Raw genomic sequence first — 23,563 nt, 5'->3', positions numbered from 1 at the left:
TTAACCACGACGTACTACAATTTCAGTGGCAGGATGGATTGTTCGGGGACTTAGCCCCAAAGAGGTGTTCACAGAACCGTGTTTTTACAGGGTCATGTATTTGCATGAGATGGTGCCGGATGAGGGGTATAAAAATAGAGGGGCTAAAGAGAGCATGACCAAACCTGTCAATACATCTATTCCTTCCCCACACAAACGGTTAGTAGTTAGCTACTCTCAGATAATGTGCTGGGGAAATGGAGATGAGTCAAAAGGATTCCTCCCTCCCAGGAATTCACTTTCTTGTATCTGGGTAACAATAGTGTGATGTGTTGTGCCAGAACAGAGGTCTGCCGCGGGAGGGAGGAAGCGTCAGGGAGGGATTCGCTGAACTACACCAGCGTAATACAGAACAGTGGTGTCCGAGGGCAATGGTAACATTTCAGAGGGTACTGAGGGGACAGCTCTGGGCACGTGAGGTATGATGTGTTTGTGTGTGATTAAATCCATGGCCTATCATCATGGAGTTTTGCTAGACACCCACTCTCAGGAAATCCCTAAGAACAATAATGAGTGGTATTTCAGAAGGTGTGTAACTGACAAATGCCTGGAAAAATCTGGTTTTGTCGCTCTAAGTAACAGCAACGGTTTGCTCTGCCAACAGGGAGACTATGTTGGATCTGGTTTGGTGTACGAGTCAGAATAGGCTAGTTGGGCTTGCAATAAAAATAACCCAAACATCAGTGGCTAAAACAAGAAAGGTTTATTTCTTGATCACCCTCGATGTCCAGTGTGGATTGGTACATAGAGGAGGGGAGGGAATTCTGCTACATTCTACATCTCTTGAGAGATGGAAGTTTTACCATCTTCAGATGGGACCTGTAGTACAGTATTTCAGGGCTCCTCAAAGCAGAGAGGACAGGCATGGAGTCAAGAACTACCAAGTAACGCTTCTGCCTGGAAGTGATTCACTTCTGCCCTCATTTCATTGGTCACAAATAATTACAGGGTCATGTCTAAGTTCAAAGGGATGAGAGTGTTAGAATCTTTGTGTTTCCTGAATATTGGGGTCTGTAACTATGTCTGCTAAAGCCAGTCTCCTCAGCTCCACTCATGTGTGTTGGAAATAAAATGGTTGTGTTTTCCCACATGAAGCACAAAATGACTTTGTTACTAGTGGTTATCATTCCTTTAATATTTTACTTTAAAGATTTTATTTATTTACTTGACAGAGAGCGTGCGCAAGTAGGGGAAGCAGCAGGCAGAGGGAGAGGGAGAAGCAGGCTCCTAGCTGAGCAGGGAGCCTGAAGCGGGGTTTGATCCCAGGACTCTGGGATCATGACCTAAGCCAAAGGCAGTCACCTGACAACTGAGCCCCACCCAGGTGCCCCCATTCTTTTTATATTTTAACATATATGGGATTGTTGGCCATCAGTTTTTATTTAAAAGTAGTAGATCAGTTTTCATCAATATTAAAACTATTCTTTTAAAGCTTTGAAATTAAACTACCATAGCTATTACTTGAGACAACATGAATATTAATTCCAAATTTCAGCCAGTATGAGGATTCTATGACAAAAATAATTATAACATATAACATATAACATATAAACTGTATATAGGATAACCTAATAATATATAAAATAATTATAATCATAACTGGATAAACGTGCCCCTGCTGAACATCTAGGGATTATAAGAGCAATGTCCATATGGAAGCTATGCCAGTGAGCTGCACACAAGAGGAATTCGCTGTTTTTTTTTTTTTTTTAATATTTTATTTGTTTATTTGACAGAGAGAGAGTGTGCACAAGTAGGCAGAGCAGCAGGTGGAGGGAGAGGGGGAAGCAGGCTCCCCGCTGAGCAGAGAGCCCCATGTGGGGCTCAATCCCAGGACCCTGGGATCATGACCTGAGCCCAAGGCAGAGGCTTAATGAGCTACCACTGAGCCACCCAGGCGCCCCTGTTTTTGTGGTTTTTTTTTTTGAAGTTGCCTTCACAGTCTCTCACACATTGCCATCCCATCCTCCCCTGGGCTGAGGAAATATGGGAAAGATTTGAGGAGCGGGGAGGGTGGAATCTATGGAGGTGGGGGAAAGGGGACCAATGTGGTGGGACTAAACAAATGCTCTGAGAAATAGTTGCTTGCCCTAGGTCTTCCTTCTCTCCTTGGTTGACGCTCCAAGTGGTAAGGGCACTGTTACTCCTCTCCTTAGCTACGTCCTCCGGAGACCAGTGCTGTCCAATAGCCCTTTCTGTGTCTGCGCTGTTGAATATGGCCGTCTCTAGGCACCAGAAGCTGTGGAGCACTTTGAAGTGTGCCTAGTGCAAATGAGGAATGAAATTTTGGATTTTACTGAACTTAACACATTTAATTTTTTCCTTTTTTAAGATCTTATTTATTTATTTGACAGACAGAGATCACAAATAGGCAGAAAGGCAGGCAGAGAGAGAGAGAGAGAGAAAAGCAGGCTTCCCGCTGAGCAGAGAGCCCGATGCGGGGCTCGATCCCAGGACCCTGAGATCATGACGTGAGCCGAAGGCAGAGGCCCAACCCATGGAGCCACCTAGGTGCCCCAACACATTTAATTTTTTGAAGATTTTCTTTATTTATTTGACAGAGTGATAGAGAGCACAAGTAGGCAGAGCAGCAGGCAGAGGGAGAGGGAGAAGCAGGCTCTCCGCCAAGCAGGGAGCCCGAGTGGGGCTCATCGCAGGACCCTGGGATCATGACCTGAGCCGAAGGCAGAAACTTAGCCCAGGTGTCCTGAATTTAACACGTTTAAATAGCCACACGAACGTGGGTGCTGGGAGAGAGGGGGTTGCCTTGTTCTCGCTTTCCTGGTGTAGGCTCTTTTGCACATGACAACTACTGAATCTCTCACACAAGTGATTATTAAGGATGAGTTTGGCCAGTTCGAGAGAGGGGTGAGGGGAAGACCTTGTGGAGACCTGAGCCGGCAGCCCTGGCCCCTTCTTTGGCCCAGGTGGCCCAGGCTCCTGTCATCAACAGTGGGGGCCAGGGGACCACATGATGCCCAAAGACTTGCAGACATAAAAATGGGGGACTATCACATGAATCTCAGACTTCATACTTTTTATTTTATTTATTTTTTAAAAAAGATTGTATTTATTTTATAGAGAAAGAGAGGGGAGAGGGGCAGAGTGGGAGGGACAGGGACAAGCAGACTCTGTGTTGAGCATAGAGCCCCACACTGGGCTCAGTCTCACAACCCTGAGATCAGGACCCTGAGCTGAAACCAAGAGTTGGCCCTTTAACTGACTGAGCCACGTGGTGCCCCAGACCTTGTCCTTTTTAAAAGGAAGGTGAGGGGCACCTGGGTGGCTCAGTTGGTTAAGCAGCTGCCTTTGGCTCAGGTCATGATCCCAGGGTCCTGGGATCAAGTCCCACATGGGGCTCTCTGCTCAGCAGGGAGCCTGCTTCCCCCTCTCTCTCTGCCTGCCTCTCTGTCTACTTGTGCTCTGTCAAATAAATAAATAAAATCTTAAAAAAAAAAAAAAGGCGATGGCATTGGGCATGGGAAAAAGAGAAAGGAGCAAACGAAGCTAGTGTAGTAATCATTTAATGTAGCATTACATCTATTTCTTTGTAATATATTTGGATATAAAATCTTTATTGTGCTCGAAATTCTTATTAAAAATGCAATGAACTTTAGTTTGCACATTGGCAGCCTTTTATCCCTCAAAGCATTCTTTTGTAAGAAACGATTTTTTTTGATGGTAGGAGTTTAATGAAAGACATGGGCAGTTATCTAAAGGAAGCGAATGCCGTCAAGCATTCACCAGGCGGCTCCTGTGTGCTGATCCTGGGTTAAGAATGAATGGGAAATTGCAACACTATTTGTATTTTATTTTATTTATTAAAGATTATTTATTTATTTATTTATTTGATAGACAGAGATCACAAGTAGGCAGAGAGGCAGGCAGAGAGAGAGGGGGGGGATGCAGGCTCCCTGCTGAGCAGAGAGCCCGATGCGGGGCTCCATCCCAGGACCCTGAAATCATGACCTGAGCCAAAGGCAGAGGCTTAACCCACTGAGCCACCCAGGTGCCCCCACCATTTGTATTTTAGAAAAATGACTTCTTAGCTGTCAAGTCCCCCTGAGTTGTTTCCTAGAATCCTATATACTGTTCTCCTTTTGTCTGCTGTCCATTCTGGAAAACATTTGCTTTTATTACACAATTGTAAAAGTTAGTGCTCATACTAAATAATTTAATGAACCGAGGTACATCAGACCTCACGTAGCCTGACTGGCCTCCCGTAGACCCTTGGGCAGAGGCCAATACAGAATGTGTTGGCGAGATGCTTAGATTTTATTCTTGGGACTTGATGAAGGCAAGAGAATGAAGAGGTAGGAAAGCAAGTATAATTCTGAGACATTGTGATTTAAAAAAAGATAGAGTTGCCTGGCTGGCTCAGTGGTAGAATGTGCAATTCTTGATCTTGGGGTCCTGAGTTCGAGCCCCATGTTGGGCAAGGAGTCTATTTAAAAAAAAATAGAAATTCTGACTTTCTGAATTAAAACTATAATTCACCTTAAATAAACTTGGCGCAGAGGAAGTTCTATTCAAAACATAATATTCAATGACATCAGATTTTTTCCCCCACCAGAGCGTATGTATAAACAGGAAAAATTTTTTCAGTGAAAGGTTAATTGTTGACATCACCATATTTACACTGAAGTGCAAGACCATTCCTAGTTCCATCCCCTGTAACATTCCAGAGCCTACCTGTATTTTACTCTGACATTATCCCAGCATAGAATTTTGATATGCTAATTACTTCTCCAGATCATACCCATGGTTCTGATGCTATAAGACAAGTATTCAAGGTTTAGTTTTTGAGTTCAGAATAATTGGGTAATTCGCGTCATCCTGTGAGAAGTTTCCCCTTTTCCTGAGGTCTTCTGATTAATGGCTCTATTGTTATTGTTGGAGTGGGTTGAGCTTCATAGAGCCATGACGCAAAACTTGATCTTTGGTAGAAATACCTTACACATTTATTCCTTCAGGAAACTAAAGGGCAACAAAGCCACATTCCATGTTGAGAACCTGGCCTTTTGCACCATGACCTAACCTGTTCCAGGTGAAAAATACTAGGTCCAAAATAATGTCAGAGGAAAACTTTTACCTGGGTTCTTGCAGTGGTCCTTAGTCCTAGCTATACATTAAATCGGCTGGGGACTAAAAAAAGAAGAAAAAAGTGAAAAAAAAATTGGCTGGGGTGATTTAAAAAAAAACAACCATTTGGGCCCCCTCAGAAACTTGTTAAAAAGACTGATTTGGGGGCCCCATCACATACTTACCTGAACTGAGACTCTCCGTGGGAGGGCCTTGGGTATCCGTATTTTAAACAAGACTCCCAGATGGTCAGAGAAATTTGGCCGACTTGATTTAGGGTGTCAATCTTGGGAAAGAACACTTAATATCCCATTTTTTAAAATGAAGCTAGTTCTATTGCCAATGGCTTATTTGTCTTCTTCTACTTATTCACATATGAATACTATCGAAGAAGAGATATTTAACAGAAGAGAAGGTTTACCATTTTAATCTCCAATCAAACCAAGGCTCTGATCCTAGAGGGGAGATTTCAAGTAGTAAGGGGAAGATTTTCCTACCGCAGCTTTCAGCAACACCAGTCAGCGTGCTGTGTCTCAGAGCCTAGTGCAGTGGCTCTCAGCTTCTGCCCGTTTTAAGAGGGAGCTTAATTTTTTTTAAATTTAAATTCAATTAATTAACATAAAGTGTGTTATTAGTTTCAGAAGTAGAGGTCAGTAACTCATCAGTCTTATATAACATCCAGTGCTCATTACCTCGTGTGCCCTCCTTAATGTCCATCACCCAGTTACCCAACCCCTCCAACCCTCTCCCTGCCAGCAACCCTGTTTGTTTCCTATGATTTAGAGTCTCTTATGGGGGCACCTGGGTGGCTCAATGGGTTAAGCCTCTGCCTTCGGTTCAGGTCATGATCTCAGGGTCCTGGATCGAGCCCGGCATCAGGCTCTCTGCTCAGCAGGGAGCCTGCTTCCCCCCCAAGCCCCGCCCCCCCGCCCGCCTCTCTGCCTACTTCTGATCTCTGTCTATCAAATAAATAAAACCTTAAAAAAAAAAGAGAGTCTCTTATGGTTTGTTAAGGGAGCTTAATACTAATGGGGGAGTGTCTTGGGTTCCTCTTATACTGTGAGATGAATTTGTCAATCTCCAAATGAAATAGCCAGGGATTCATTAGTTCTCACATTGCTTCTATTTGATAGATAGTTGAATATCGACCGTATGTCACACTCTGTATTAGATGCTAGGGAGAACCAAATAAAAGGAACTAGTAGACAAGAGCAGTGGTTCTCCAGCTGTGATCTTGGACCAGCTACTGTAGCCTTCCTGGGAACTTCTTTGAAAAGCAAGTTCTCATGCCCCACCCCAGACCTCCGAATTCAGAAAGTCTGGGGGTGGGGCCCAGCACCGGGCTTTAACAAGTCCTCCAGTGGCTTAGATGAAGTTTGATAACCACTGGTCTCTATGAGGAACATCAGTTTAGCAGACTGTGGTAGGTACTGCGGGGATGGAGAGGGGGCTGGAGGCTTTAGGGCTGCTTCTAGGGGAAGGCAATGTTTGAACTCTTAGAATTGCTGGTGCAGAGTGGGGAGAAGTGCTCCTGGAGACGTCAGCTGGGACCACACAAAGAAGTTGGCATTTTACTCTGAATGTGGTGTGGACTCTTCTTGACCCTATATCGTGTAGTTTGTAGTCGGTATCATCTTTCGGCTGGTCTTTCAGCTGAGTGGTGCTGGGTTAGAGCCCTGTGCTTCATGTGCTCCCACAGAATGAAAAGTTTGAGACATCTAGACAGAAACAGTTCCTCTGGCATGAAAACATCGAACCCAGTAGGCGTTAAATAAACATTTGGTGAATGAACGTGGAAAAGTGGACAAAGCTAGGACTTGTGAACGCAAGGAAAATGTATAATGTGAACATGGCAGAGTAAGCATTGTTTCTGAACTAACTGAAAATCCCATGGTTTTCAAGGAGTACCGGTTTACTCGAAGAAGTAAAGGAGGCAGAATCACCGTATAGAAGGGCGATGGAGAGACTGGCTGCTTCTCTCCCTGCTCATCTCCAGTCCCCTGGGTTTGCCTCCACATTTGCACAGTGCGGTTACTGAACACCAGCTTGTTCTGGGAAACGGACACATACTATTTTTTAACGTATTCAACAATGCCGTCGGCCTACCTTTAGAAAGAAACTAAAAATCACAGGGTTCTGGAGTCTGAGGAAGAAAACGATTGATCCAGAGATCACTGGGAAGAACATTACTCTGCATTCAGGATCCGCTTGAGCTGAGGAAGCTGGGCTGGAAGAAGGGGAAGTGACTTGTTCAAAGTCAACAAGCTTAGAATGGGAACAGCCAGGATCCGAAAGCAGTACAGTGTAAGGGGATTTGTTCTACTGTTGCTGTGGGACCAGAGGGAGACTGAGTGTCCTACCTAGGAGATGGCCTGTTGAAGTCCAGACATGCCAGGATGACTCGTTCGTTCTTCACTGGCTCTAACAAGCTGCTTTCCTTTCCCTGCAAATGCAATTTCCACAGCACGTGCCTCACCAGGACCACACGTAGATCTAAACTTGTGCAAAAGATACGAATTGTCTGTTTTTAAGTGCAGTGAATGTTTGGATTTAACCTTTTACTGTAACATAGCTAATGATTTATGGGATTTGTTTTTATGGTGTCGGTCTAAATAATAAATGATTGTTTTATATTTATAGCCACATAAGGAGCAATCTTCACAGATCTCAACTGCCAGATTTTTCATTTTATTGGCCCAGCATTATATGACTCTTTGTCTCTTCAAATGGCATGTGGCCTTGGCACAAAGTGGATTGACTTCTTGTGACTAAGATTTTTTTTTAAGATTTTATTTATTTATTTGTCACAGAGAGAGAGAAAGCACAAGGAGAGGAGAGGCAGGCAGAGGGAGAAGCAGGCTCCCCAAAGAGCAATGAACCCAATGCGGGACTCAATCCCAGGACTCTGGGCTCATGACCTGAGCCAAAGGCGGACACTTAGCTGACTGAGCCACCCACGTGCACTTCATGACTAAGAGGTTTTTTTTTTAATCTTTAAAAAATTTTTTTAAGAGTTTTATAAATTTAATAGTTGGATTTAAGTCACTGTATAAATGCTGAAAAAACAAGTATACACATACATATGTCTGTACATACATGTATATGTGTAGATACCAAAAATCCATTTTACAGTATATTCTTGTACCTAGCATGGATAATGTACTGTGTGTTATAGGTTTTTGTCAAAACTGAAGGAGAAGGGTAATAAATCATGTATTTTAAAAAAGAGCCATACCGATTTAATTCTGTTTTTTTTTTCTTTCTTATACTTACAGTAAACAATGAAAGTGATAGATTTTGGTTAAAAAAGAAAGCATTCTGTAGTTGTATTTCAAAGACTATTGGCAAAATTTTATAGAGGACACATTTCCTAACTTCTCATTTCTATGTTCTGGCTTATTAAAAAAATATGGTACGATACAAACGAAACAGTTAATAGTCACTTTCTATCATTTCAGTTGGAGTGTAAGCTGTTCCACCTCCCCCCCGACAATTGTAAATGTGTTTGCTTTTCTGTATTCTTCCACTATAGCAAATTGTGGGGAAAATATAATAAGAGACTCAGAGGAGGAGGAAATCAAGAAAAATAACACCTCTTCCAATTATGGGAGCAGCTGTTTCTTGGGTGTATGATGGAGTCTCCCGGGAAGCAAGCAGAATCTGAGAAGGTCTGGCCCATCTCTAGTGGCTCTCGTCATCATGGATAAACTAGAAATGGACTCAGTACAGTTTTAGAGAAGAGTTCCCTCTCCTTTCCTTATTTTCTTTGCCCTCTCTTAGTTAAAACCAGCAGATAGTAACTCAGATTAAGACCCGCTATCTGGATATAAACAAGAGTGCTGATTAAAAGGATCCCTTTGCCAAGGGAGATTCAGCTGGCCTGCCGTTTTTCATTCAAATCATCCAGCCTAGTCAAAGTAGCTTCCAGCTCTACGTATATTGAATCACCATTAACCTACTGGAAAAATGGGAACACAAATACACACTTTCTTATTCAATGAACGTGGCAGGTTGTCTGATAATGCAAAGAAGCAGAAGAATTTCTTTATGGCTCTCCTGTGGTCTTGGCAGAATCCCTCTGTCAGAGAAACACACTTCCCTTCTCTTCCAGCACTCCAGCTGGAATCTCGAGATGTGAATTTGGAGTTTGGAGAAGTGGGCTGATTTGTTTGTAATGGGTATTGGTTAGAGTGTTAGATGAAGAGTCTGTGTTCTAGGTCTTTGTAGCTGCAGAATGGCCCAGGACCTGCAGTGTCTAACATCTGGTGGGAGCTTGTTAAAATTGCAGAATCCTGAGTTCCACTGTTCACTTTCAAAGCTAGAATCTGAATTTTAAAAGCCTCTTGGGTGATTCGTATATATATTAAAACTTGATAAGCATTGGTCAGCAATGGTTCTCAGACTTTAACCTGGATCAGAATCTTTTGGAAGGTTTATTGAAACAAATTGATGGGTTCTGTCCCTAGAGATTCTGATTCAGTTCGTCTGGGGTGCTGTCAGAATTTACACTTCTCACATGTTTGTTCCCAGGTGATGCCAAGGCTACGGACCCTGAGACCACACTGAGACCCTCCACTCAATGCAGTGTTGTCTGATAGAATTATGATGTGAGCCACATATGTAATTTAAAATTTTCTAGTAGCCACATTTTAAGAGTAAAAAGTGAAATTATGATTTTTAAATAGGATTTTATTTATTTATTTGAGACAGATAGTGAGCATGAGCAGGGGGAGAGGCATAGGGAGAGGGAGAAGCAGACTCCCTGCTGAGCCAGGAACCTGATGAGGGGCTCGATCCCACGACATTGGGATCATGACCTGAGCCCAAGGCAGATGCTCAACCATCTGAGCCACCTAGTCACCCCAAAAGTGAAATTATTTTTTAATATCCTTTATTTAAGGTAGAGTATCCAAAATGTTGTCATTTCAACATATGACCAATACAAAAAATTATTAATGAACTTTTATTATTTTTTGGTAGCAAATCTTTAAAATCCAGTGTGTATCTTAGACTTACAGCATGTCTAAATTCAGGGTAGCCATATTTCAAATGTTCAATAGTCACACGTGGCTGCTTAGGACTATCTGACCAGACAGTGTACTAGGGCATTGGTCTTCCTGTGTTACTTCAGGGACTGTCACTGTTTGTGAAACTTGCATGGACCTTGGGTGAGTTTACACCATTCATTCATACATACATACATACATACATACATACATTTATTTATTTATGAGAGAGAGACCGAGAGAGAGAGAGAGAGAGAGAGAGAGAGTGTACATGCACACAGGAGCAGAGGGAGGGGCAGAGGGAGAGGGAAAGGAAGAGAAACCGACTCCTCACTGAGCTCAGAGCCCAGCACCAAGCAATCCCCTGACTTGGAGATCATGACTTCAGGCAAAATCAAGAGTCAGACGCTTAGCCAACTGAGCCACCCAGGCACAACTGAGTTTACTCAATTTAGATGATGCTCCTTTATCCTGAGGTTATCTTCCCTCTTTTTTGTTGTTGAAATGGCCTCTCTTTAATGCAATACTTTTCAGCGTGGTTTCCCAGACCAGTAGTACCAGCATCACAAGGGACCTTGTTAGAAATGCAAATTCTTGGGCCCTGTTTCAGTTCTACTGAATGAACAGCTCAGTGGGGGGTGGGGGGGTGGGGGGGTGGGGGGGCAGCGATCTGTTGGCACAACCCTCCAGGTGTTTGGATGCTGAAGTTGGAGAGCCGCTGCTTTAAATGGAATGATGGTGATAAAATAAGGGGTAGGCTTTAATGATTTTTTTTATAACTGTAATTGGCAAAATAAAAAATTGGCAACATGATGCTAGTCCCTCAATTGAAATATGTATTTTTTGTTAGTTTATGAGATCTGAAAGTCAGAAAACCAATGTACTGGAGGTTACTTAAATAATATTTTGTGCTGCTGTGGATAATAAATAGTTCAAAAAATAGGAAAAGGACAGGAAAATGAGTGTGTCTATAAGCATACAAATGAGTTGCAGAAAGTCAATGCTTGATTCTCATTAGTAACACCTTCATGCAATAACTGCGGGAAAATGAATACACTCACTAAACAACAACTTACTGAGAAAATGCACATTTCCTATGCAAAATAGTGAAATTAGAAGAAAAAAAATCCCATAAATATTGATGATCTCATTCTCTAGTTCTCTGGTAATTAGTCAGTGTTTGGCTTTTATTGCTACAAAAGTTGTTCTACAAAAATTATAACATCTTATCCTTAAAAAATCAGGAAACAAAACTTTTATGAATTGTGTATTTCCTTTTAGAAATGTTACATAATAAGGCATAGTGTTAGCATATTATTACATTTGGTTCCTGCCGCTGGACTAATAATGAAATGGGATAGAGTAGGTGAAATATGGAAGATAATAAAAGGAATTAAGCATGGATGATTGGACAAGTCGAACCAAAAGAAAAATCTAATAACCTTAAGAAACAGGTACATACGCTCAGGAGACCCCTGAGACTCAGAATCTCAGTCCTGGGTTCACTTTCTGTCTCCATATTTGATGTTAGCCATTCTATTCTAAGGCTCAATTTCCCTAGATATAAATGAATTACAATGGCAGAATATGTCAAGACTGTTGATTAGTGAACCGTGTGTGTGTGTGTGTGTGTGTGTGTGTGTGTTTTAGTGAACCAATGTTCTTAAAATTTTTTAGATCCCAGAGGAAAACAGGCTTAAGAAGTCCAAAGCATTATTATTTCCCTTTTACAAGAAGTTCCTGTTAGGCCCAATCCAGAGGAAATTCAGGGATATAAAGAGAAAAGATGTGATAAGAATGACCAGTTCTATTGTTCTTTGTGAATAAGGCACCTACTTCTACTTAATGCTAAAATTAGAAATCTCCTTTGTAGTCTGGAGGTCTAATAGGCCTCTGGGTTTGGTGGGTGGGTCTCTTATTTTTAATCTCTAAAGCGGAAACCAAGTGGATCATTATTCCTTTGGAGACCATAACGCTGTGCTCCCGAGGGTGTAGTCATATGCCACGTGGGGCTGCCACGTGGGGCTGCCACGTGGGGCTCTCGAGCACTTGTAATAAGGCTAGTCTAGATGGAGATGTGCTGTTAAGTGTAAAATACTCACTAAATTTTGGAAAATTTAGTATGCAAAAGAGTGTAAAGTATCTCATTAATAACTTTAAAGACATTGGTCAGTTGTCGAAATGAGGCTACTACTAGTTTAAAATTACATCTTTGGCTTATGCTGTATTTCTACTGGACAGCATTGCTATGGAGTGCTATTTCTGAAGTATTATGAATGCTGTTAAGAATTTAGGGGATGTGACATAATTTTCTACCATTTTGAGTGACGTGAAAACCTACACTATTTAGCTAAAAGCTGTTGCTAGATACACGGGGGTTGTGCATGAAAGTACTTCTTTCCAATTTGATCATAGAGAAACCTCAGGTTCTAGGACTCCCTTTTCCAATTGTGAAAGAGGAAACTGAAATAATGGTTCTTGTAATTCAGGAAAAAAGAGTTTTGTCTGAAAAATTCAGATAAAGCAAATATAAAAATCCTTTAAATATATGTTTTACTTATTTTTTACTATAAAATAAAGTAGCATACAAAAGAATATATGAAAATATATGTGTACAGTTAAAAAAATATAAAACAGATTCCTTTGTATCTAGCACCCAGGCTGAGAAATAGAACCTTCCCATATCCCAGAAATTCTCCTCTGGGAGTATCTGCAGTTCTGAACTTTGTTAATCCATTCCTTGCTTTTCTTGGTGGTCATCACTGCCTATTTATATGTTCCTTAAAGATTGTACTGTTTAGTTTTAAAACTTTATATGAGTGAAAACATACATACGTATTCTTATATGCATATACTGTACATATTCTTCAGTGACTTGTTTCCTTTAACATTTTATTGATTTTTGAGCTCCATTCATGTGGGCTTGTAGCTGTAGTAAACTAATTTTTATTGCTGTGTGGTGTTTGATTATGAAAGTGTATCACAACTTATTGGACTAGTCTGTTGAATGCCTCAAGGTTGTTTTCTGGTTTTCACCACAGGAAACAATGCTGTTATCCATGTCCTTCTGCACGTCTCCTGGGCACATCCACAGATTTCTGTAGGATACATAACTTGAGAGTGGGAACATGAGATCACAGAGAACATATGCATGCTTAATTTTACTAGGTAATGCCAAGTTTTCTGGAAGTGTACCAATTTCCTCTCTCACTGGCAGAACATTCTCATGCCTCCTCAGTCTTGTAAAAGGCCCTATCACACTTCTTAAGCCTGGCAGCTTTGGAATGGTCTCTCATGGTTTGAAATTCCATGATTTGCCAGGAAGCTGAACATCTTTTCTCATGTTTATGGGCTATTTCTGCTCCATTTTTCTATTTGGATAGTGGTCATTCCTGCAGATTTTCGGAAGTTTTCATATATTTTTTTTTTTTTTTTTTTTTTTTTTTTAATATTTGTATTCTGACACTTGATGTGTTGAAATTATCTTCTCTTAGTTTGGGCTTGTCTTTTCACCTCTTATAATGTTTTTCAAAAGACAGAAGACATTAATTTCAATATAATAAATATTTTCCTTTATAATTTGAATTTTTTTGTGTCTGGTTTAAAGACCTTTCCCTAGGGGCATCTGGGTTTCTTAGTCATTAAGCGGCTGCCTTCTGCTCGGGTTATGATCCCAGGGTCCTGGGCTGGAGCCCAGCAGGCTCCCTGCTCAGCGGGAAGCCTGCTTCTCCCTCTCCCACTCCCCCTGCTTGTGTTCCTTCTCTTGTTGTCTCTTTCTCTGTCAAAAAAAAAAAAAAAAAAAAAAAAACTTTCCCTTATTTGAGACCATAAAAATGCTTGACTTATGGTCTTCTAGAAATTTTATAGAGTTACCTTTCACATGTAAGTTTTTAGTTGACCTGGAACTGATGTTTGTTTATTGTGTGAATTAAGAGTTTAATTTTTTCACATTAAAGACAAATCCCTGGGGTGCCTGCGTGGCTCAGTGGGTTAAAGCCTCTGCCTTTGGCCCAGGTTATGGTCTCAGGGTCCTGGGATTGAGCCCCGCATTGGGGCTCTCTGCTCAGCGGGGAGCCTGCTTCCCTCCCCCCGCCCGCCCCCCACCCCCCACCTACTTTTGATCTCTCTCTGTCAAATAAATAAAAACATTAAAAAAAAAAAGAAAAATTAAAAAAAAAAAGAAAAAAATGTCACTCCACCACTATTTATTGAAAACAATCCATCATTTCCCCATTGATCTGCATTAGCACCTCTGTCATGTGTTAAATGGCAATTTATGTGTGGTTTGTTTCTGGACTCCATGCTGTTCCATTGGTCCAAGTTTCTATACCCCTTCCCTTCTTAAAAATCATGTGTCATATTGTATAGCTCTTCACTTATTAAAGTCTTCTCTAATATCTGTCAATAAAGATTTATACTTTTTCCTTTAAAGATCTTGCATATCCTTTGTTAGATTTATTCCTAAACAAATCATATTTTTGATGCTGTAAGAAATGACATCTTTAAAATTTTTTTTCAGCTTATTACTGGTATATAGAAATATGATAGATTTTGCATAATGATTTTATATCTAGCATGCTTACTGAACTTTTTATTTTTATAGTTTATATTTGTAGGCAATTATATCATTTTAAAATAGTGAGAGGTTTTTGTTTTTCCTTTCTAAATTCTTTTTTTTTTTTTTAAGATTTTATTTATTTGACCGAGAGATCACAAGTAGGCAGAGAGGCAGGCAGAGAGAGAGGGGGAAGCAGGCTCCCTGTTGAGCAGAGAACCCAATGTGGGACTCAATCCCAGGACCCTGGGATCATAACCCACTAAAGGCAGAGGGTTTAACCCACTGAGCCACCCAGGTGCCCCTCTTTCTAAATTCTTATACCTTATTTCTTTTTCTTACTTTATTGGTCTGGTCTGGATCTCCAGTTTAATTTTGTGTAGAAGTGGGGATAATAGGTAAACTTTCCTTATTCCTGATCTTTAAATGAGAATTTAAAAATTGAATATTTTTTTTTTGCTATAACTTTTGGGCGTAGATATCCTGCAACAGATTAAAGAAGTTCATTTTAATCCATAATTTACTAAGAATTTTTACTATTAAAGAATATTGAATTTATCAAGTGCATTTGTTGAGATAGTCACAATTTTCTCCTTCAGTGCATGCATGTAGCCAATAACATTATTTATTTTTCCTTCTTTAACTTATTTTTATTCCTGAATAAGCCCATTTGCTCGTGTGTGTGTGTGTGTGTGTGTGTGTGTGTGTGTGTATTTTTAATACTTGGAGATATTTGATTTGCTAGTGTTTTGTCTGGGACTTTTGCATTTATATTCCCAAGTAAAATTGGTCTGTAAATTCCTCTTTTTGAATATCATTGTTGGATTTGGTATCAAGTTTATACTAGCATCAAAAAATGAGTGGAGTAATGTCTTTTTTCCCCTCCATAATCTGAAATAGTTTGTATAAAATGAAATTGTTTTTTGAATGATTTTTAGATGTCTCCTGAGTCATGAGATTTTAAACTGATGACCTAAATCTCTTTAATAGTTAAAGGACCAGGGAGGCTTGGGTGGCTCAGTTGGTCAGCTCAGGTCACGATCCCAGAGTCCTGGGATCGAGTCCCACATTGGGCTCCTTGCTCAGTAGGGAACCTGCTCCTCCCTCTGCCTGCCACTCCCCCTGCTTGAGTTTTCTCTCTCTCTAACAAATAAATAAATACAATCTTTAAAAAAAAAAATAAAAAAAAATAGTCACAGGACCATTCAGGTTTTTGCTTTCTTCTCAAGTCAGTTTTGTTAAGTTATATTTTATGAGTCATTCAGTACATTTTCAAGTTTATTGGAATAATGCTCATATATCTCCTAATTATTTAATGTCTGTTGCATCCTAATATATGTCTCCCCCTTTTTTTTTTAAAAGATTTTATTTATTTATTTATTTGACAGACAGATCACAAGTAGGCAGAGAGGCAGAGAGAGAGAGGAGGAGGAGGCAGGCTCCCTGCTGAGTCTAGAGCCCGATGTGGGACTCGATCCCAGGACCCTGAGATCATGACCTGAGCTGAAGGCAGAGGCTTTAACCACTGAGCCACCCAGGTGCCCCTATATGTCCCCTTTTTATTTAACCTATTTATATAATAATTTCATGTTATACATGTACTATTTAAATTTAAATTTAATTTTGGGGTCTGCTTTCTTGTTTATTAATATTATCACAGGTTTTTAAATTTTACTACTTTTTCAGAGAAGCAACTTTTGATTATTAAATCTTTTGTTTTCTACTTAATTATTTTCTCCTAACTTTATTATTTCCTTTCTTATCTTTGGGTTTTTTTTTTCCTATCCTTTTGTTAACTTTTTATGATAGACATAGGTTTCATTTTTTTTAAGATTTAAAAGAAATTTAAATAATCTTTATAGCCAACATAGTCTTGAACTTACACCCCTGAGATCAAGAGTTGCATGCTCTATGGACTGGGCCAGCCAGGTGCCTGGTTTTCATTATTTTTTTTAGCTTTTCTTATTTTCTATTTTAAAATTAAAGCTGCATATTTTCCTGTAAGTTCTTTAGTTTTATAATGTAATATTTTATATATTACATATGTTTTGATGTGTACTATTTTGTTCTGAATGTTTTCTGATGTCCATTATAGTTTCTTCTTTGGTCCTTGAGTAATTTTAAAGGGTATTTCTTGATTTCCAAACATGTAGGAATTTTTTTAGTTATGTGTTTTTGGTTGCAAATCCATTGTGGTTGGAGAACTTCATCTGTATGTTACTACTTTTTGGGGTAGGGCTACATTTATTGAAATTTCTTTGAAAACACCATTTGATTAAAATGTTTCAAGTATGTTTGGAAAAAATGTACATTTTAAGCCATTAAGTGCAGTAAGCAATATATGTTCATTAGTTTAAATTTATTCAGTGTCTTGTTTAAGTTTTCGATAAAACTACTGTTTTTTATGTTATCTTTTTTTATGTTATGTTACTGTTTTTATGTTATCTTAATAGTCAACTGCTGGGAAAATGTGTTGAAATCTTTCAGTATGATGGAGATTTGTCAATTTTCCTTGCTTTATGTATTTCTGGGCTTTAACTAGGTGTAGGTAACTTCGAGTTGATATCTTCCAAATGAATTGAATTTCTAATCATTATGTAATGATTATTTTTGTGTCTAATAAAGTTCATCTATAAATGTATATATCTATTAGAAATGGCTATACCAGGCTTCCTATTACCTACCTTCCTTCCTTCCTTCCTTCCTTCCTTTCTTTTAAAGATTTTATTTATTTATTTGAAAGAGAGAGCGTGAGCATGAGCTGGAGGTGGGGAGGACGGAGGAAGAGGGAGAGAGACAAGCAGACTTCCCACTGGGCTCTGAGCCCAGTGCTCTATCCCAGGACCATGACCTGAGTCAAAGGCAGATTCTTAACCCACTGAGCTAACCAGGTGCCCCTATTTGGTATGTACATTGTATATCTTTCTGTATCTTTTTACTTCTACATTCTCAGTCTGTGTTCTAAGCTTTAGACATATCTCTTATAAATAACATAAAAAAATTAAAAACCTCCTCAGTTTAGCATGTTTGTCTTTTAACTGAAGCAGTTAATCTGCTATATTTGTTGTAACTGCAGACATATTTAGGTTTATTTTTATAGTCTTCTCTGTTTTCCATTTGTCCCACCTTTCTTATACTAATATTCTGTATCTGATAATTTAGGTATTTGAAGTATTTTGGGTCTGATTGTGTTAACTTTTGTTTCTGCTGGCTCTTACTCATGGCTTTGATTCCTTTGTTAGTAATCTTGACTCTTACATTGTTTAATTTTCCTTGGAAAAGTATCCATTGAGATTCTTTGTATCCTACAGTGAAAGAGACTATTTCTTACAAAGGATTTACATTTGCTTTTGTTAGACACTTGGGCCATTACTAGTCCAGGACCACTTTAAATAAATTTGACTTTAGGTTTTATTTAGGCTGCTTCAAAAGTGAAAATCTGTTGTGCTAACTTATGGAAGGGTAGTTTCTGGTTATAAATTCTCAGGGTATATAATTTTCTCCCACTCTACTCACTGCCAAGTTTTGAGACTGCTAGTTTTCCATGCAATCTTTTGGTGGTGGTGGTGGGGGGGAATGTTGGAAATGGATAGTTTATTTTAGTCCACTCTTTCACTGAGTTTCTGTGTTTGGGCCCCAGTTTTATGAGGGTTCTAATACAAGACACAAATGTGGGTGGTCCTGGGTTTTTGTTTTGTGTTCTCCAGAGCAAAAAAATTTGTGTTCAAGTTCACTGGGTTCAGCAAATGCTCTGAGGGTAGAGCTGATTCACTACTGCATTTCTAGGTAGTCCTTATTCCTTTGTTTTCATTTAGGTGCATTCAAGATGTTCCTATATTATATCCAGCATTTTTAGTCATTTCCAGGGAAAAATAAATCATACATCATTTGATATATTGCTAGAATTCAATTATCCAAATAAATCCTCACTTTTGGTAAAGGTTTGCTTATCAAGTATAGATTTATGGAAGGTCTTGTTGGTAGGTAGAATTTATGTAATCATTGACTCCCTTCGTTCCTTGAACTTCCAGGTATAGCTGGCAAGGGAAGGAAGGGCAAGGGTAATTTAAAAAAGATGATATCTAATTCCATAGAGTTTGAGAGCAAAGTGTGGAAAAGAAACTATGTATCAACCCTCTACTTAATGAATATTGAATCATTATGCTGGTCCTTCACCTATGTTACCTCACTACAATACTCTTGTAAAGCAGACCTAATTATGGATTATTTTATAGATGATATAGGAGCTAATATTAATGTTTACTGCATGTTAGGTCATTGCCAAGTAATTTACATGCATTTTTTTTTTCAATTAGCACCATTTTATAGATGAGAAGACAGAGGTTTAGAGAGTTACTTTCTCCATGTCACTCAGCCATGAACCGAATGCCTGGAGAGTGCTTTTAGATAATGGTATGTCTTCTTCAAAATCTTGCCAGCTTTGCCTCCTCCTGTCTTCAACAGAATAGTTCCAAAGTATTAGGAACAACTAATGCCTATTATGTACCTGATACTCTTCTAATGGCTATATGTGTGTTACTCATTTAATTCTAACAACAAACCTATAAGGAGGGTCTTATTATCATCATCATCTTCAGTCTAAAAATAAGGAAATTGGAGTTTAGAGAGTTTAAGTAACTTGCTCAAGGTCATTCAACTTGTAAGTGAGGAAGCAGGATTTGAGCGTGGATGATTTGGCCCTATTGTCTGTGCTCGACTACCATGCTATGCTATGTCTCAAAACAGGAATCAAGAATTTGAGAATGGAAAGGAGAGTCTGCTTTGGAATAGAACAAGTAACCTAAACATATTCATCAGAATCACGGGGTGATTAAATAAGTGAGAGGATAAAGAGAAGGACAGTGTTATGTTTTAGAACTCTTGAACTTAAAGTGAGCTATGGAATGGAAAGGCCGTCTGCCCTTGTCAAGGTTGATAACCTGTGAGAAGACTGTTGTTTTGGGGAGAACCAGTACACAGAAGTGAAGAGATCAGCAGAGAAAAACAGTTCTCCTGAGACCTACTGTCAATTTCTTCTTGTACTTGCATTTAGCCAGGTGAAAATTATCCAGTGAAACAGTGGAGAGTTACTGGAACTCTTGAGTATGTTACTAATTTTAGAAGTAGCACTCATAAGCTACTCTTTCATTTCTTAAGAGTAATGGCCCAAAGGATTACCAATAGGTTAAAATATTTTGCAATCCATTTATGACACTATTAAATATAAGTGGTTCTGTTTCCAGGCTTAAATACTCATTTACTCTGTGAGAGTAGGCAAATGGGAATTTGAGGGCTCAAGCTTTAAATTATTTTGGTGAAATTTTATACCAAATGAAGAAATATAGTGACTTGCTCTAAATAAAAAATTTATTTCTCCCAAAATAATAAACCTCAAAGTTGAACCACAGAGTCCTTCCCTAGAGGAAACTGAAAGAGTATTTCTTCTTCCAAAGTTGGCACTTTCATTTAGTCTTCCAGTAGGTGTGATTAATATGTAGGGGGATCTCAGCTTCAGCTTGAGCTGGGGTTTGACTATGTGTGGGTATGCATGGGATGGAACCTAAAGGATATATGAAAGGGGGGCTGGGGAGCTTCCAAGGGGAGAACACATTTTATTTGTTTTTTTTTGTTTGTTTGTTTATCACAGAGAAAGAACAGGAGCAGGAGGAGGGGCGGGCAGAATGAGAAGCAGACTCCCTGCTGAGCAAAGAGCCTGACGCAGGACTCGATCCCAGGACCCTGAGATCATGACCTGAGATGAAGGCAGATGTTTAAGCGACTGAGCCACCCAGGTGTCCCAGGGTAGAACTCATTTTAAAGAAGGAAGGTGTCAAGCACACCTAACCAGGTGTTAGAGATCTGGTTACTGTGGGGAGCAGGTTGTCTTATAAAAGTCAAACCACAAACAAAACCTAAAATTCTTTTTTTTCCCTCCAAATTTCTCTTTATTTATTTAGGTTAATAGGTTTTTATTTTAATTTCAGTATAGTTAACCTACAGTGTTATAATAGCTTCAGGTGGACAACTGAGTGAAAAACCCCAAATCCTGATGGTTCAGTTACACAAACCTCACTATGTTGGAACCTTTGAACATGTTGTAATGTCAGCTCTCGTCAGCATCAGGCAGAAGTTGGGTGTTATCCCCATTTCACGGCACATCTCTCGGTGGCCAACGGCAGCACTGTGGTCTGGCAGAGCATGAGAGCCCGGTGACATGGAAGTGCCCAGCGGATGTCAGAGAAGCCAGAGCAGATGCTTGGATTCTTCATGAGCACATCTGAATTCTAGAAGCACCTGACTTCAGAGAGCACTTGTGCTCCAGAAGCATTGAGAAATTTTGTAAGTTGTTGAGGTCCTGCCAGGTGGATGCAAGGACCAACAGAATTTGTGTTCTAATTATTAGTGTGATTCTGTTTATATTCACAGGTTGAGGAGGCCTGGGGAAACTCAGGTTGGGGTCCTATTTCACAAGAAAATTTTCAGCACAACTGGAAGCCACCACAGATATAATCATGCTGCTGGGCATACAGACATCCTAGGATTTGGTATCCTTAAAGAACTTTCTAAAATGGGCAAAGGCGATCAAAAAGTACAAACTTCCAGTTAAAAGATAAATAAGTTCTGGGATGTAATTTCAGCATGGGGACTCTAGCTAACAATAGGTATTGTGTATTTGAAAACTGCTGTTTACTTAGAAGAAGACACTCGGCTGCTCAGTTGGTAGCATCCAGCTCTTGATCTTGGGGTTATGAGTTTGAGCCCAATGTTGGGTGTAGAGATCACTTAAAAAAAAAAAGGAAAGTTGCTAAGAGAGTAGATCTTAAAAGTTCTCATAATAAAAAAAATTTGTAACTGTGTGGTGATAGATGTTAACTAAATTTATTGGGATAATTATTTTGCTGTATATAAAATCATATGTTGCATACCTAAAATTAATACAATGTTATATGCCAAGTATATCTCAGTAAAACTAGAAAAAAAAGATTTCTAAGCATGAATTACTGACATATCACTGTTTTGATGTTTAGCATTGCTATATATATTCTTGGGGTTTGAACTTGAAAATTGAATCAGACTATATGAGTAAGTTAAAGACTTTATGTTAATGATCCTTTAGTATTTGGATTGTATTACTTTTCATCTCATATTGGGCAGAGAAGGCTTTGAGGAAGAATGGTTCATGGTCAACAGTCAGAAAAAGAATTAGTAGTTTTAAAATTTGCACCAGTGAAATAGTTATTTTATAATACCTATTTAATAGTGCATTTCACAGAGCAATTGGCTAATAAGTATTTGTTAAATAAATCTTAACAAATTTATTTTCCAATAAGGCCAATGGGCCTCAGGAACCTTAATTTACCAGTTTCGGTTCAACTAACAATGCCAAGGCTTAAAAATAAATTAAGAAGTCTAAGTGCGAGATCAGAAAAAAACTATGAGTGTGTCAGAGCCTGCAAAAACATACCATGCAAATTTTTTTTGTTAACCTCTGTCCATATTCTTACTGTGCATCCATTGCTACTAAGAAACAAATGTTGTATAGATGGTATAAACTTTCCTTAGTTATTTTTTATTAGTGAAATTAGAGTATTCTGATTTCTATTTAATTTTATTTGATTTTATTTGAGCTTTACATAATTACCCAGGGAAATTCTCGTTAGAGTGGATAGGAAGCTCTGGGTGGTCTAGAGGTGTCTATTTCTCCTGGGGGAGGTCAAGGTCAGGGAGGAAGTGCACAGTCAATTTTAATGAAGGCTGTGGGCAGGATTGGGTTAATGCTGGCCCCATCAGGCACTGTAAATTTTTATTTCATTACCATTTGGTTTAACGACTGAAATAATAGAAATAGAAATTTTATGGCAAAATGGAATTTACCTGTTGACTATTTTGGTGGAAACTAGAGAATAGACTGCTAATTTAGGAGTCTCTGTCTTCATTATTATAAATCATTATAGTAACTTTATAGTCCTATTAGCATTTATGAAGTAGTTACAGCATGAGGATCTATAGAATGAAGATTTGAGGACTTGTTTAAGAAAAGGATGGGTCTGAACTCAGTGCCCTTCAAAAATGTCACAGCAATACTGTGTAATTTTCCTCTTTTTATTGTTATGCTTGTTTTGGACGAATAATTGAAATTTTGAAATGTTCTTGTATTACGACACTGATAGTGCTGATGGAAAGCTATCTTGGCAGTTTGGGAGAAAGATTTGGTGGAGAGAAGGTACTGTTTCCCCTTTCCACTTTATTCCACACAGATTTTTGGGAAAAGCCCAAGAAAATTACCTACTTGAGTTTTTTTTTTTTTAAATGTCTAAAGTGTCTATAAACCTCTTTCTTTGAAAAGTCAATGAAATGTGGATACAATGTTAAACTGTATTTTATTAAGCCTTTATATCCTGAATTAGAAAGTACTGTTGGATCTATTTTGGTTACTCTGTTCCTGCATTTCATAGTCTTAAGCACTTGCTCCTTTACTTAAACAAATAAACCCAGCTAAACAAACAAACAAAAATTTACCCTAATTTTCAAAGTGATATATGCTTATTAGCATACCAGTGAAACACATCGTCCATAGTGGTGTTTCCAGCGATAACTATGGCTTTTGCTTTCTTTCTTTCTAGGTGGATGTGGATTTATAATTTTTGGGTTTCTTTTTGAATATTGGTATTACAAGAGGTCCAGGAGCCGGTGCTGTCTCCCCACGGGTTCAGTGTTATTATATTAGAAGCGAGTCTTACCTTTCATTGGCTTATTTACTTCTAAGTCCTGCTCAGAGAAGTGGAGTCTAATTATTATTGACTTGTCTTCTTATGTTTAGAAGATAAACCTGAACTGATAATAGGAATCCAAACAGTCCTTTAGCCAAGTCATGCTGATA

Source organism: Lontra canadensis, unplaced genomic scaffold (genome assembly GCF_010015895.1).
Source record: "Lontra canadensis isolate GAN:19392208 unplaced genomic scaffold, GSC_riverotter_1.0 scaffold11, whole genome shotgun sequence".
In the NCBI taxonomy this organism is placed as follows: domain Eukaryota; kingdom Metazoa; phylum Chordata; class Mammalia; order Carnivora; family Mustelidae; genus Lontra; species Lontra canadensis.
Note: the sequence above shows the minus strand (reverse complement) of the source record.